The 12648-nt window shown below is 43.8% G+C and overlaps 1 pseudogene; it reads right to left on the reverse strand.

Annotated features, from left to right (window-relative positions):
- Positions 1–1319: 1319 nt before the first annotated feature.
- Positions 1320–1904, reverse strand: LOC128573980 (60S ribosomal protein L19-like; annotated as a pseudogene).
- Between the last annotated feature and the right edge of the window lie 10744 nt (positions 1905–12648).

The raw sequence follows: 12648 nt of genomic DNA on the forward strand, positions 1-12648 counted from the left end.
GGCAAAATCCATATTCTTCTAAATGGGAGGAGACAGTTCTTAAATAGATTAGAAATATGCTTATAACTTAAATTCTTTTATAAATGGGCAATGCATTCATATCCTTCTAAAGTTTAATAAATAGAAGACAAAAAGAGTGCTTCTAAAAATGTCTTCCCAAGTTCATTTTCATAACCTCCGGTACCCATTCACCTCCTTCCCCCTTCCTGTAAACATGTAACCGCTGTTACCACCTTTTTTTATGTATCTTTGTGTGGGGATCCACTAGCACATGAAGATGGCCATAAATTCCATCTTTGGGGCACCTTCTACTTAACAGGAGAGAGGCCAGAGTAAACCCACCAGAAATCCCCTAGTTGGTGGAGTAGCCTGGCCATGAAGAAGACAGACCATTTGAACCTACCTGGACAAACATCACAAACTTTAAAACCTCCCTTTTCTTTCCTAATAACCCATTTGGAAACTCATTTGTTCTTCCCATGGTAGCCCTCCCATCTCCCTGCTGACTTAAGTATATAAGGCCCATGTTCTAGCATTGAGTTACCCATCCCTGAGCACTTCTGGGTGTTTGTGCCCTGTGCACTAATTAAACTCTGTCTTTTTTCTTGCTAATATGTATTTGTCAGTTTCATTTGTACTTCCCCAAGCATTAGACCTAAGAGGGTACAGGAAAGTTTTCCTTCCCAACCCTTGCAAAGACTGTTTCAGGGTGGTACACATAAACAAATACATTCTTCTGCACCCTGCTCCATACCTGCTCCTCTCCCTTTTTGAGGGGAGGAGACAGAGTCTCCCTCTGTCACCCTGGGTAGATGCCCCGGTATCATCATAGCTCGCAACAACCTCAAACTCTTGGGCTCAAGTGATCCCCCTGACTCAACCTCCCAAGTAGCTGGGACTACAGGCACCTGCTACAATGCTGGGCTAATGTTTCTACTCTTAGTAGAGATGGGGGTCTTGCTTTTGCTCAGGCTGGTCTCGAATCCCTGAGCTCAAGAAATCCATCAGCCTTGGTCTCGGCCTCCCAGAGTGCTAGGATTACAGGTATGAGCCACTGCACCTGACCTTTTTTAAAACAAAAAATTTTATATTGTACAACAATTATGCACCTTGCTTTCCTTCACTTGAAAATGTATCTCTGAAATCTTTCTATGTCTGTACATAGAGAGCATTCTTAATGTTTTTGTGCTTAAATAATATTCACTGTATGCATGTGCCTTACTTTATTTTTTATTTTTTTTTTCAGATAAAGGCTTGTTTTATTTGGATGATTGATCATCATCATGGAGGCCACCATGTACAGACAAGAGTGGGGCATTCTACTTCTTGGTCTCTCCCTCTTTGGACAGGGTCTTAATGATCTCCTCCTGCATGGCCTTGAAGCGCTCTTCACGGAGTTTGCGTGCTTCCTTGGCTTACACCTGGGGGCCTTAGCCTGGTCAGCCAGGAGCTTCTTGGGAGCCTTGTCCACCTTCAGCTTGTGGATGTGTTCCATGAGAATCCATTTGTTTTTGAGCACAGTCCCCTTCACCTTCAGGTACAGGCTGTGATGCATGTGGCAGTCAATCCTCTTAGATTCATGGTATCGCCTCAGCAGCCGAGGCAGAATCCTCCTCCTCCTCATCCAGGTTACCTACTCAGGCATTCTCGAATTGGCTGTACCCTTTCGCTTACCTCTGCCCATATGCCTGCCCTTCTGGAGGGCCAAGGTGTTTTTCCAGCATCGAGCTCAGGAATGGACAGTCACAGGCTTGCGGATAATCAGCCCGTCTTTGATCAGCTTCCAGATCTGCTGATGGGAATTGGCATTAGTGATTCCATTAGTCTCATTGGGGTCCAACCAGACCTTCTTTTTGCCACAGCAGAAGACACTAGAGCCTCTTCTGAAGCCTCAGCATACTCATGGCTCCAGTCGCAGTAGCAAAAGGAAAAGTCATGTGCCATACTTTAAAAAATAAACATTAAATAATAAAGTACAATAACTATTCAATACTTATGAAATATTTCAATATTGCTCTGGTTTTAATGGTGGTGTCCCTCCAAAATTCACATTGAAATGTAATCTCAATGCAACAGTATTAAGCATATGGCCTTCGGCAGGTGATCACAAAGGGCTGGAGATTGGGCAGCACCTATGGCTCAAGGAGTAGGGCATCAGCCCCATATACCGGAGGTGGCAGATTCAAACCTGGCCCCAGCCAAAATAAAAAACTGCATAGTGCTGGAGATTAAAAGGAGTGTCTTCTGCCTTCTGCCATGGAAGCAGGGAGCAGCCCTCACCAGGTACCAGGGATAGTGCCTTGATCTTGGACTTCCCAGCCCCCAGAACTGTAAGAAATCAATTTCAAAAGACTCTGTCCAAGGTATTTCATTATAGCTGCACACATGGACTAAGATAAACAAAAACTTAACAGATATTAATATTTATCTAATGCCCCTATTCAGAGACATTTCGGTCTTTTGGATCAGTGTCACAAACAGTGAAGCAATGAATAACCAGGTACATGTGTGATTTCGTACACGTGCAAGTTTATCTGTAAAGTAAATACCTCGAAGTAGAAGAATAGGGGTATGCGCATTTATAATTTTGATAGATGTTTGCCAAACTGCTTTCCATGGAGGTTGTACCAACGTCCCATCAGCAACGCAGGAAGACTGGTTCCATGGGGCAAGCCAGTCTGAGAAGCTGAAGTGGGGCAATTCACCTCTTGTTTAGTCTTCCTCCATACAAACATACAATGAATTCCTTACAGAAAAAGGGAGGGGGCATCTTTCGGCACATCTTGCCCAGGGAAGGGATCAAAATAGCAATATTCATCCCCTTGTAAGAATGAAAATTGAAAGACCACAGATGTCAGGAAATTCAGGCTACCACATGGTTTTCCTAGGGATTCTCATGGCAACATCCTGTTAGGAGCCACTCCCTTTCCCCAGCCCGCTGGCAAAGCTACAGAAGGTGCTCTCTCCGCTCCCTGCACCAGGTCAATCTGCCTGTAGAACTGCCTGTAGAACTGAACTATTAGGTCTTCAGGGGTTCCACCTTGGTCCATTTGTCTTCCCATTCTGTGCACTTTCCCTATTTTATTATTTTACTTATCACTATGTCTCTCATTTTTTCTTTTCTTTTTGTTATTCTTGTTTTTCTTTTTTTCCTGTTTGTTATTTTATTTTTATATTTTCATTTTTGTTATTTAAAAAATCACCTTCAGGTGGCGCCTGTGGCTCAAAGGAGTAGGGCGCCAGTCCCATATACTGGAGGTGGCGGGTTTAAACCCAGCCCCAGCCAAAAACTGCAAAATAAATAAATAAATAAACACCTTTATTGAGGTATAGTTTACATACAATAAAATTTATTCATACATTTTAAGTGCTCAGTTTTATGTCTTTTGACAAACACGTGCACCTAAACAAGATATAGAATCTGAATAGAACTCTAGAAAATTTCTTAAGTTTCTTAAGTCCCTCTGTCTGCTTTCTGTCACTGTAAATTAGTTTTACTTGTTTAAAAATTTTACATAAATGGAACCATGTGTAGGCATCTTTGTGCATCTAGCTTCTTTTATTCTGCAGAGAATTTTTTTGTTTTGTTTTGTTTTGTTTTTGCAGTATTTTTTTTTTGGCTGGGGCTGGGTTTGAACCTGCCACGTCCAGCATATGGGGCCAGCACCCTACTCCTTTGAGCCACAGGCGCCGCCCCTCTGCAGAGAGATTTTGAGATGGATGCAACATCCATGTCATTGCATCTATTAGTTATTTCAAACTTTTTGGGCGGCACCTGTAGCTCAGTGGGTAGGGTGTTGGCCACATACACCGAGGCTGGCAGGTTCAAACCCAGCCCGGGCCAGCTAAAATCAATATTGACAACTGGAACAAAAAAATAGCCGGGCACTGTGGCAGGCACCTGTAGTCCCAGCTACTTGGGAGACTGAGGCAAGAGAATCTCTTAAGCCCAAGAGCTTGAGGTTGCTATGAGCTGTGATGCCACAGTACTCTACTGAGGGCAACATAGTGAGACTCTGTCTCAAAAAAAAAAAAAATTGTAAATGAAATGCAAACTTTTTATTATTATCTTTTTCAATAGATAGACTAAATTTGGTTTACCCATTCCCTAGTCAATGGATAGGTAGATTGTTTATAATTTTTAGCAATTGTGAATAAACCTACTATGCAAATTTGGTACAAGCCTTTTTGTTTTTAACGACAACTTACTACTTTAATAACTTAGACTTTCACAGACTTTCGAGCAACCAAATCATAGGGCCATCAGCTTCCCGTGCCTATTTACAATTGTGCCCAAGTCTTTGTGGATGTTGGGGCTTGGGGGATCCCAGTCCCCCAAACCCAGTTGAACTGGTTTGATTACTTGGCTGAGCTAGAAAATTCAACTGAGGCACCACACCATGGTAACTGAAAGTAAAAATGAATGCAAATTGAAAATAAAACTAGAGCAGCACAGGAAGCATGAATAGAGAGCAAAGTAACTTGCACAAGTTTCAGTGTAATGAAGAGAAGTTTAGAGCACTACAAAAGAGGGTTGGAAGCGAGTCCCTCTCTTGAAGAAAAGGTGAGAGCAACTGCAGGGGTGTAAATACCCTCTTCATTTGAAATTGGCTGCAAGTCTTTCATTGGCCACTCTGCATCTCCAGACGGTATTGTCCTTTTCTATTGATCATTGGTTACCGAGGTTACTTCATACCCATATTCTCGTTGGCCCTTCAGATTACCTGGCTCAGCAGGCCAGGTTTATCTCCCACTCCCCTTGAAGTCCCTTTGCATCCCCTTCAGTGGACATGTGTTTTTCTTGTGCTTTAGTAAATATCAAACAGCGGAATTGTGGGTCATATGACAGGTGTTTATGTAGCTTTAAAAGAAACTCTAATAGCTCTCTCAAGTGGCTGTACTGTTTTAAATCCCTGCCAGCAAGCTGTGCATCCTAGCCAACACTTGGTATTACAAGTCTTTTTATTTTATTGTATTTTTTTTACCAAGTCAGTCTATTGTGTATGAAGGCCTTTTTAATTTTAGCCATCCTCTTGCTGTGGTTTTATTTTGCATTTCCCTGATGAGTACTGAGGTTGAACGTCTTTCCAGGTGCACATTGACCTTGTGTATTTCTTTTGAAATGTCCATTCCTACCTTTTGTTCATTTTTCATTGTTTGCCTTCCTAGTAGTGAGTCGTACGGGTTCTTTATCTATTCTGGATGCAAGTCCTTTTTTCAGATACACGTGCTGGGAACCTAAACTCTCTCAGTCTGTAATTGCCTTTTCAGAGCAGGAAGTTTTTAACCTGGTGAAGTCTGACCCTTTGACCCTCTAGGACTGGCCTCTGGTCCTTACCAGTCCTTTGGGGCTCCCCTAGTGCCTTTCAATCCTTTGCTTTCCTGCTTTGCAGCCCTGCTCACCCAGCTCCAGCTTCTGGTTTCTAGTCTTGCATGGAACCCTCCTCAGTATTCAATTCAAAAAATAAGAGAGGGTGGAGCCCTCCTTGGAAAGAAGGAACTGTGTCTCCACCCTCCATTCTCACAGTCCTCTCTCTTCCTCCCCATGTGATGTCACCCAGCCAGCCCTAAACAGCAGCTCCTCTTTTCCCTCCAGTTCTCTCTAACTTCCTCTCATCTTCTGAGTCCCAATTATCTTGGACTAAAAAATAACCTTTTAGGGTAAAATCAGGTCTTTCCCCCTCAATAGAGGTTTAATGCAAAGTGTTCCACCAGAAAATTGTCCAGGTTCAATATTGTCAGAATAAACTCTCAGAGTGGGCACATAGAAAGTAATTTTAGTCACACTGGGAACTCCAAATTGCAGTTTTGTACAAGTGAAAAGAGATCCCAGATAGGTCAAATTGAGAAAATCGCATTTCTTCTCTTATAACATTCTCACCTGCGTGGCCTCCCTGCCCAGGTGTGGGCCTCCTGCCTAAGTAGATGGGAAAATCCATGGATGTGCTAATTAACTCTCACCTACATGGGAGTCCCTCAACTGGGTAGCTTTGAATTCCCCATTCTCTCCCCAAGAGCCCTGCTCTACCCATCAGACAGCTACACACTGGTGGTTTTCAAAGTGTGGTCCCCAGAGTAGCAGCACCTGGATCACTTGGAAACTTGTTAGAAATGCAAATTTCTATTAGAGCAGTAGGTCTCACACTTGCATTAGACATTTGTCACTGCAGGCCTGGCCTCTGCATTAGACTCCCTGGCAGAGCTTGTTAGAACAGCTGAGTCCGGACCCAGAATTCAGTAGGTCTGGAGTGGGGCCTGAGAATTTGCATTTCTTTTTTTTTTTGAGGTAGAGTCTCACTATGTCACCCTCAGTAGAGTGCTGTGGTGTCACAGCTTACAGCAACCTCAAAGTTTTGGGCTTAAGCAATTCTCTTGCCTCAGCCTCCCAAGTAGCTGGGACTACAGGTGCCTGCCACAATGCCTGTCTGGTTTTTTTTGTTGTTGTTGTTGCAGTTGTCATTGTTGTTTAGCTGGCCCAGGCTGGGTTCGAACCTGCAAGCCTCAGTGCATGTGGAGGGCGCTGTAACCACTGTGCTATGGGCACCAAGCCGGAATTTGCATCTTTAACAAATTCCCAGGTGACTATGATGATGCTGCTTTGAGAATCATGGCCCTAGAGATTCTTGTCCAGTTGGTGTGCATGGGGTGGGCCCAGAGATCCGAGGTGGAAATGCTCCTCTGTGCATGGTTCTGAGGTGCAAGCCCAGGCCGGGAACTCCTGATCCATGACATCTCCAGAAGAAAAGAAGGACTTTCCTAAAGAGTGTCTTTCTTCATCTAATCTCTCCTTGCAAGCCAGCTCTGCATGTCCTGTTGTGCTCCTAGGTTTCCTCTAAGGCAGTGATTTTCAGCTGGACTGCTGAGGCACTCTGATATGCCGTGAGAGGATCTCAGGTGTGCTGTGAAAAGTTTTGAAGATCATTAATTAAATTCTTTTAGAAATCATTTCAAAGCACAGTAAGTATATTCTTTTTCTTTTTTAAACACTTTTTTTTAAATCAACATAATTTAAGTGTGCCATGGAAGTTTATATGTTCAAGTGTGCTGTGAAATAAAAAAGGTTGAAAAACACTGCTCTAAGGATCTGTAGGGCCCTGAAACTGAAAAGATCTGGCCTCTGGAGTGCTGGGTTTAGCTGGCAGCTCATGGGGGTGGCCCCAGATGCTGCAGGAGCTTGGAGGACAGCTCAGAGGAGGGAGTCTGTTGAGAGCTCTGGGCAGGGCCACAGCCCCCTTGGCAGGAAAGGAACATGTCCCTTTTGGTGCTTTGTAAGCAGTAAGCATGGGAACTCTTGCCAAGGGCCTTGGGAGTGTGGCTGTTTTTGAGCTGTTAATGAAATCATATTAAATTCCCAAACGACTATTCATTATACTACACTTACGTGCAAGCTTTTGGTTTTTCAGCCATGTTTATCTCAGGTTTGGTCACCCAAGACTTTTGATTGTTTTTCCTCTTTTATTGAAGCATAATTTGCATAAAATAAAATGCATCTTAAGTGGATAGTTCAATGAATTTTTTTTTTTTACCTAAGTATATATACACCCATGTAACCACCACCCAGATGAGGATAGAGAACATTTCCTTCATTCCAGTAAGTTCCCTCCAGACCCTTCCCGGTCAGTCCCCACCTCCCACTGCCCCAACAGGTAAGCACTTTCCTCTCTCATCATAGGTGAGTTTGCCTCATCTTAAACCTCATATGATATGCTCTTTTGTATCTATTTTCTTTTGGTCAACATTGTGGTTTTGAGATTCATCTATATCGTTGCATGTAAAGCAACTCATTCAGTTTTTGTGCTGTACTGTACAGCACACTATATTTATAGACATTCTTCTGTTGATGGGCATTTGGGTCGTATTTAGTTTGGGGCTATTATTGACTCAGCTGCAAAGTACCTTTTTACCCATATCTTTTGGTGTGCAGAGGTACTCATTTCTTTCGAGGAATATACCCCGGGGTAGAACTACCTGGTCATATGGTAAGTTTATATTTAATTTTAGAAGAAATTGCCAAGCAGTTCTACAAAGTGCTTATACCAGTAGCATACGAGAATTCACTTGCTCCGCATCCTCACCAATCATTGATAATTTCAGAGGTTTAGCTTTAGCCGTGCTAGTGAGTATATAGTCACACAGCACTGTGGTTTTAGGTTGCATTTCCCTGGAGCCACTGATGTAGAGCACCTTTTCAGTCTGATGGCCATTTAGATATTCTTTTGTGTGAAGCTCCTGTTCAATTCATTTGCTCTTTTTTTTTTTCATATCGGGTACCTATGACCTTTTATTAAAGGTGAAAGTGTTGTGAAATAGCACTTGTGCCAAGAGTTAAGAGGGGCTCAAGTGGATTTGGGAAGAGGATAATAGGGAGAGAAAAGCCCTACCCCACAGGTCCCTGAAGCTGACTGGTCTTTGTCTCTCCAGAACATAGCACAGGTCCAGGCACAAGCTCAGAAAAAATTCACCAGGTAGGAGGGACTGTCTTTGTTTTGGTGGGGGTGCTGTCGTGGACCTTGCAATGAATGATCCTGTTCACTCTACTTTTCCACATCTCTGAAGACCTTGGGACTCCCTCCAATTCTGAGCAGGTCTCCCACAAGCAGCCACAGGCCACCAACTCATGGAGACAGCCCTGATTCAATCTTGCCAATCAGGCTGCTTAAATCCGATGGAACAGTGGTCCCCACACTTTTAGGCACCAGGGACTGGTTTCATAGAAGACAATTTTTCCATAGATGAATGGGGAAGTGAAGGGGTGGTGGGGAGGGGGGACTGATAAGAGGTAGAGCTCAGAAGGTGATGTGAGTGAGGAGGAGCACCTGTAAATACAGATGAGGCTTCGCTCACTTGCCCACCACTCACTTCCTGCTGTGCAGCCCCGTTTCTAACAGGCCACAGACAAGTACTTGTCCATAGACTGGAGGTTGGGGACCACAGCCACAGAAAACCTCCCCAGTAACTAGGGTTCTCCATAAACCCCCAGAACTGCACTACCTTTTACACCCTGATTTCTTTCTCTTTTTTTCTTTTTCTCACCCTGTTGTCTGGACTAGAGTATGATGGCCTCAACCTAACTCACAGCAACTTCAAATTCCTGGGCTCAAGTGATCCTCCAGCCTCAGACTCCCAAGTAGCTGGGACTACAGGGGCTCACCACAATGCCCAGCTAATTTTTTTTTTTTTAATAGAGCCTGGGGTCTCAGTCTTGCTCAGGCTAGTCTTGAACTCCTGAGCTCAAGCAATCCTCCTGCCTCAGCCTCTCAGAGTGCTAAGATTATAGGCATGAGCCACCATACCTGGCCCCATTCCTTTAAAGCCAAGATTTGTACCCAACAGTGCCTGTCTCCCAGCCCTGGATCCTTAAGTCCTTAGATAAATCAGAGAATTAAGGTTAAGACTAATAGGCTTCGTTCACCAGCTCAGGTCTCTGCCCCAAGATGAGTTCTGGGTTGGTGAGGAATCTTGAGAGCATCAGGTTCTTTTGTGTGCAAGATTCAAATAAGCAGCCTCTAGTTCTGCTCACCTCCCCACCACCTGGCTACCAGGAGTCTCAACCAGAATTTGTGAACTGAGTAGATAAGTGAATGATTTAGGATCTTACCCACCTTCCAGTCAGGTAAGCCATCTCTTATTACTGTCACCTTGGGCCAAAGGAAAAAACAAACAAACAAACAAACAACATCTTTTCATGCTTTACCAGAGACTCAGACACTCAGAAGGCTCATGTCTTCTTGTTCTTGATGATTTCATAAAGTCCAAACATTTCTTGATCGTTGAATACTTTTGTGTCAGCTAAGTGGATTGAAACAGTAAATCCTGGTTCTACATTGATTTCATAACAGAAATGTGGCCAATTGAAAAACAATGTTGGGCCCGGTACTGTGGCTCATGCCTGTAATCCCAGCACTCTGGGAGGCAGAGGCGGATGGATTGCCTGAGCTCACAGGTTTGAGACCAACCTGAGCAAGAGCAAGCCCCATCTTTAGAAATAGCATTGTGGTGGGTGCCTGTAGTCCCAGCTACTTGGGAGGCTGAGGCAAGAAGATCACTTGAGCCCAAGAGTTTGAGGTTGCTGTGAGCTGTGACGCCAGAGCACTATACCTAGGGCAACAAGTAAGTCTCTGTCTCCCCCTCCCCCACAAAAAGAAAAATAATGTTAAGGAAAACAACATGTTCAATGGTAGAGTTCTAGGATCTTCAGAATTAATCAATTAATTAATCAAGTAACATCTCTTTGGTGCCACGCATTCTGATAGACCTGAGGAATCTAATACGGTAGTTTTCAGCCTGGTGGTGGGTGGATTTTTCTGACCAAGTGTCTCCTCCTGGTGCCTGTTTCCTGTTACGGATTTCTTCTACACCTGTTCATCCCTTGGTACCCCGACTGTCGCCGCGGATTCCAATGTCTGATTGTGCTAGGTTGTAATTCCACATGCTGCCAGTAGGTGCCTCTCTCTAACACCTGATGCTCGCATGGCTGAAAATGTTGATTTCCGTGTGCGAATAAGAACGGTGTAAAAGGCCGGGAGCTGTAATCTCAGCATTCTGAAAGGCTGAGGCGGGTGGATTGCTTGAGCTCAGGAGTTGGAAGCCAGCCTGAGCAAGAGTGAGACCCCGTTTCTACAAAACAGCTGGACGTTGTGGTGGGCGCCTGTAGTCTGCTTGGGAGGCTGAGGCAGGGGGATCATTTGAGCCCAGGAATTTGACGTTGCTGTGAACTATGACGTCATAGCACTCAATCCCAGGGCAACTGAGTGAGACTCTGTCTCCAAAAAAAAAAAAAAAAGAACAGCATAAAAGACAATCTTGTATGTTTGCAGTTTTATTTACAAAATAAGTGAACTGTGAATGAAAAGCTACCTCAGGCAGTGAAAGGTATGTAAAAATTTTTGGAACAGTATTGTGCATTAGAACTTTGTGTCAGAAATATTCTACAATCTGCCTGATAAATGCAAGTCAGTCATGTAGGTGTTGAGCACTTGAAATGTGCCTACAGAGACTGAGGAGCTGAATTTTTAAATTTTATTTAATTTTAATTCATTTAAATTTAAACAGCCACAAGTAGCTAGTGGTCGCTGTATCAAGGAGCATAGTTGTTTTGTTTTATTTTATTCTGTTTTGTTTTGTTTGTTGTTTTTGAGACAGAGTCTCACTCAGTCACCCTGGGTAGAATGCTCTGGCATCCTAGCTCACAGCAACCTCAGTCTCTTGGGCTTAAGCCATCCTCTTGCCTCAGCCTCGCTAGTACCTGGGCTACAGGCACCTGCCACAACACCCAGCTAGCTTTTCTATTTTTAGTAGAGATGGGTTCTCACTCTTGCTTAGGCTGATCTAGAACTCCTGAACTCAGGTGATCCACCCTCCTCAGCTAGGATTACAGGTGTGAGCCACCGTGACCGGCCCAAGGAGCGTAGCTTTAATCATTTAAAAAAATTAATTAATTTTTAAATGGACACATTGTAATTGTGCATATTTATGGGTATAATCTGCTGCTTTGATACATACATATGTTGTATAATGATCAAATCAAGGTAGTACATCAGCACCTCATTCATTTATTATCTCTGTGGTGAGAACATTCAAAAGCCTCTCTTCTGGCTATTTTGTGTTATATGATACCTCACTGTTAACCACAGCTCCCCTACTGTGCAATAGAACACCAGCATTTATTCCTGCCACCTAATTGTAACTCTGTACCCACTTGACCAAACTCTTCCCATCCTCCCCAGTTTCTGGTAACCCCTGTTCTGCTCTGTGCTTTTATGTGGCCAACTCCGGGTTTGATGTTTTTAGATTCCACATGTGAGTGAGATTATGCAGCATTTGTCTTTTCTCTGATGTCTTCCAAGATCCTCCATGTTGTCGAAAATGATAGGATTTAAAAGAAAAAATAACCATTCTGTATTCCCTTTATCTAAAAAAAAAAAAAAATACTAGAATTTCATTCTTCTATGGCTGATAGAATCACTTGTGTTTCTATTATTTCAGCAAAGGAGAAGCAAGAGAGGAAATGTTAGCAGAGTAGTAGCCGGGAAGTCTCCTCATCAGTGTCAGGCGGCTGAGTGTAAGACCGGGGAGCCTGAGAGATCAGGGAGTCACTTTTGGCTTTGCCACCTAATAGCTGCTGTGACCTCAAGTCAGTGAGTTCATCTCTCTGAGCCTCAGTTTCCTAATTAGAGACAGTGACACCAACCTTAAAAGACTGCTGTGAGAGGGAGTGAGGTACTGTGTACAGCACCTGGGGTGGTATGAGCATGGTCTTACCCTGTGAGTGGTGATGGTGACAGTGACAGTGGATTGATCATCCACCAACTCTCAGCTGCACTTTCTCATCGGTGTCTCTACGCTAAATCAGGCTGGGGACATGGCCCACAGTCAAGAAGACCAAGCAGAGGGCTTGGTCAGGAGGCAGCCTCAGAGTCAGGCTGTTGTGTCAACTGCATTAACTGGGAGGTCAGAGTCAAGGGGATTACAGAAAAATTTCAAGAATAGAGCAAAGAAATGTATTTTTTTTGAGACAGAGTCTCACTTTGTCGCCCTGGGTAGAGTGCTGTGGCATCATTGCTCACATCAAGTGATCCTCTTGCCTCAGCCTCCCCAGGAGCTGGGACAACAGGTGCCAGCCACAATGCCTGCCTAGTTTTTCTTTTT

This window comes from Nycticebus coucang, chromosome 21 (assembly GCF_027406575.1).
Source record: "Nycticebus coucang isolate mNycCou1 chromosome 21, mNycCou1.pri, whole genome shotgun sequence".
Taxonomy (NCBI): Eukaryota; Metazoa; Chordata; class Mammalia; order Primates; family Lorisidae; genus Nycticebus; species Nycticebus coucang.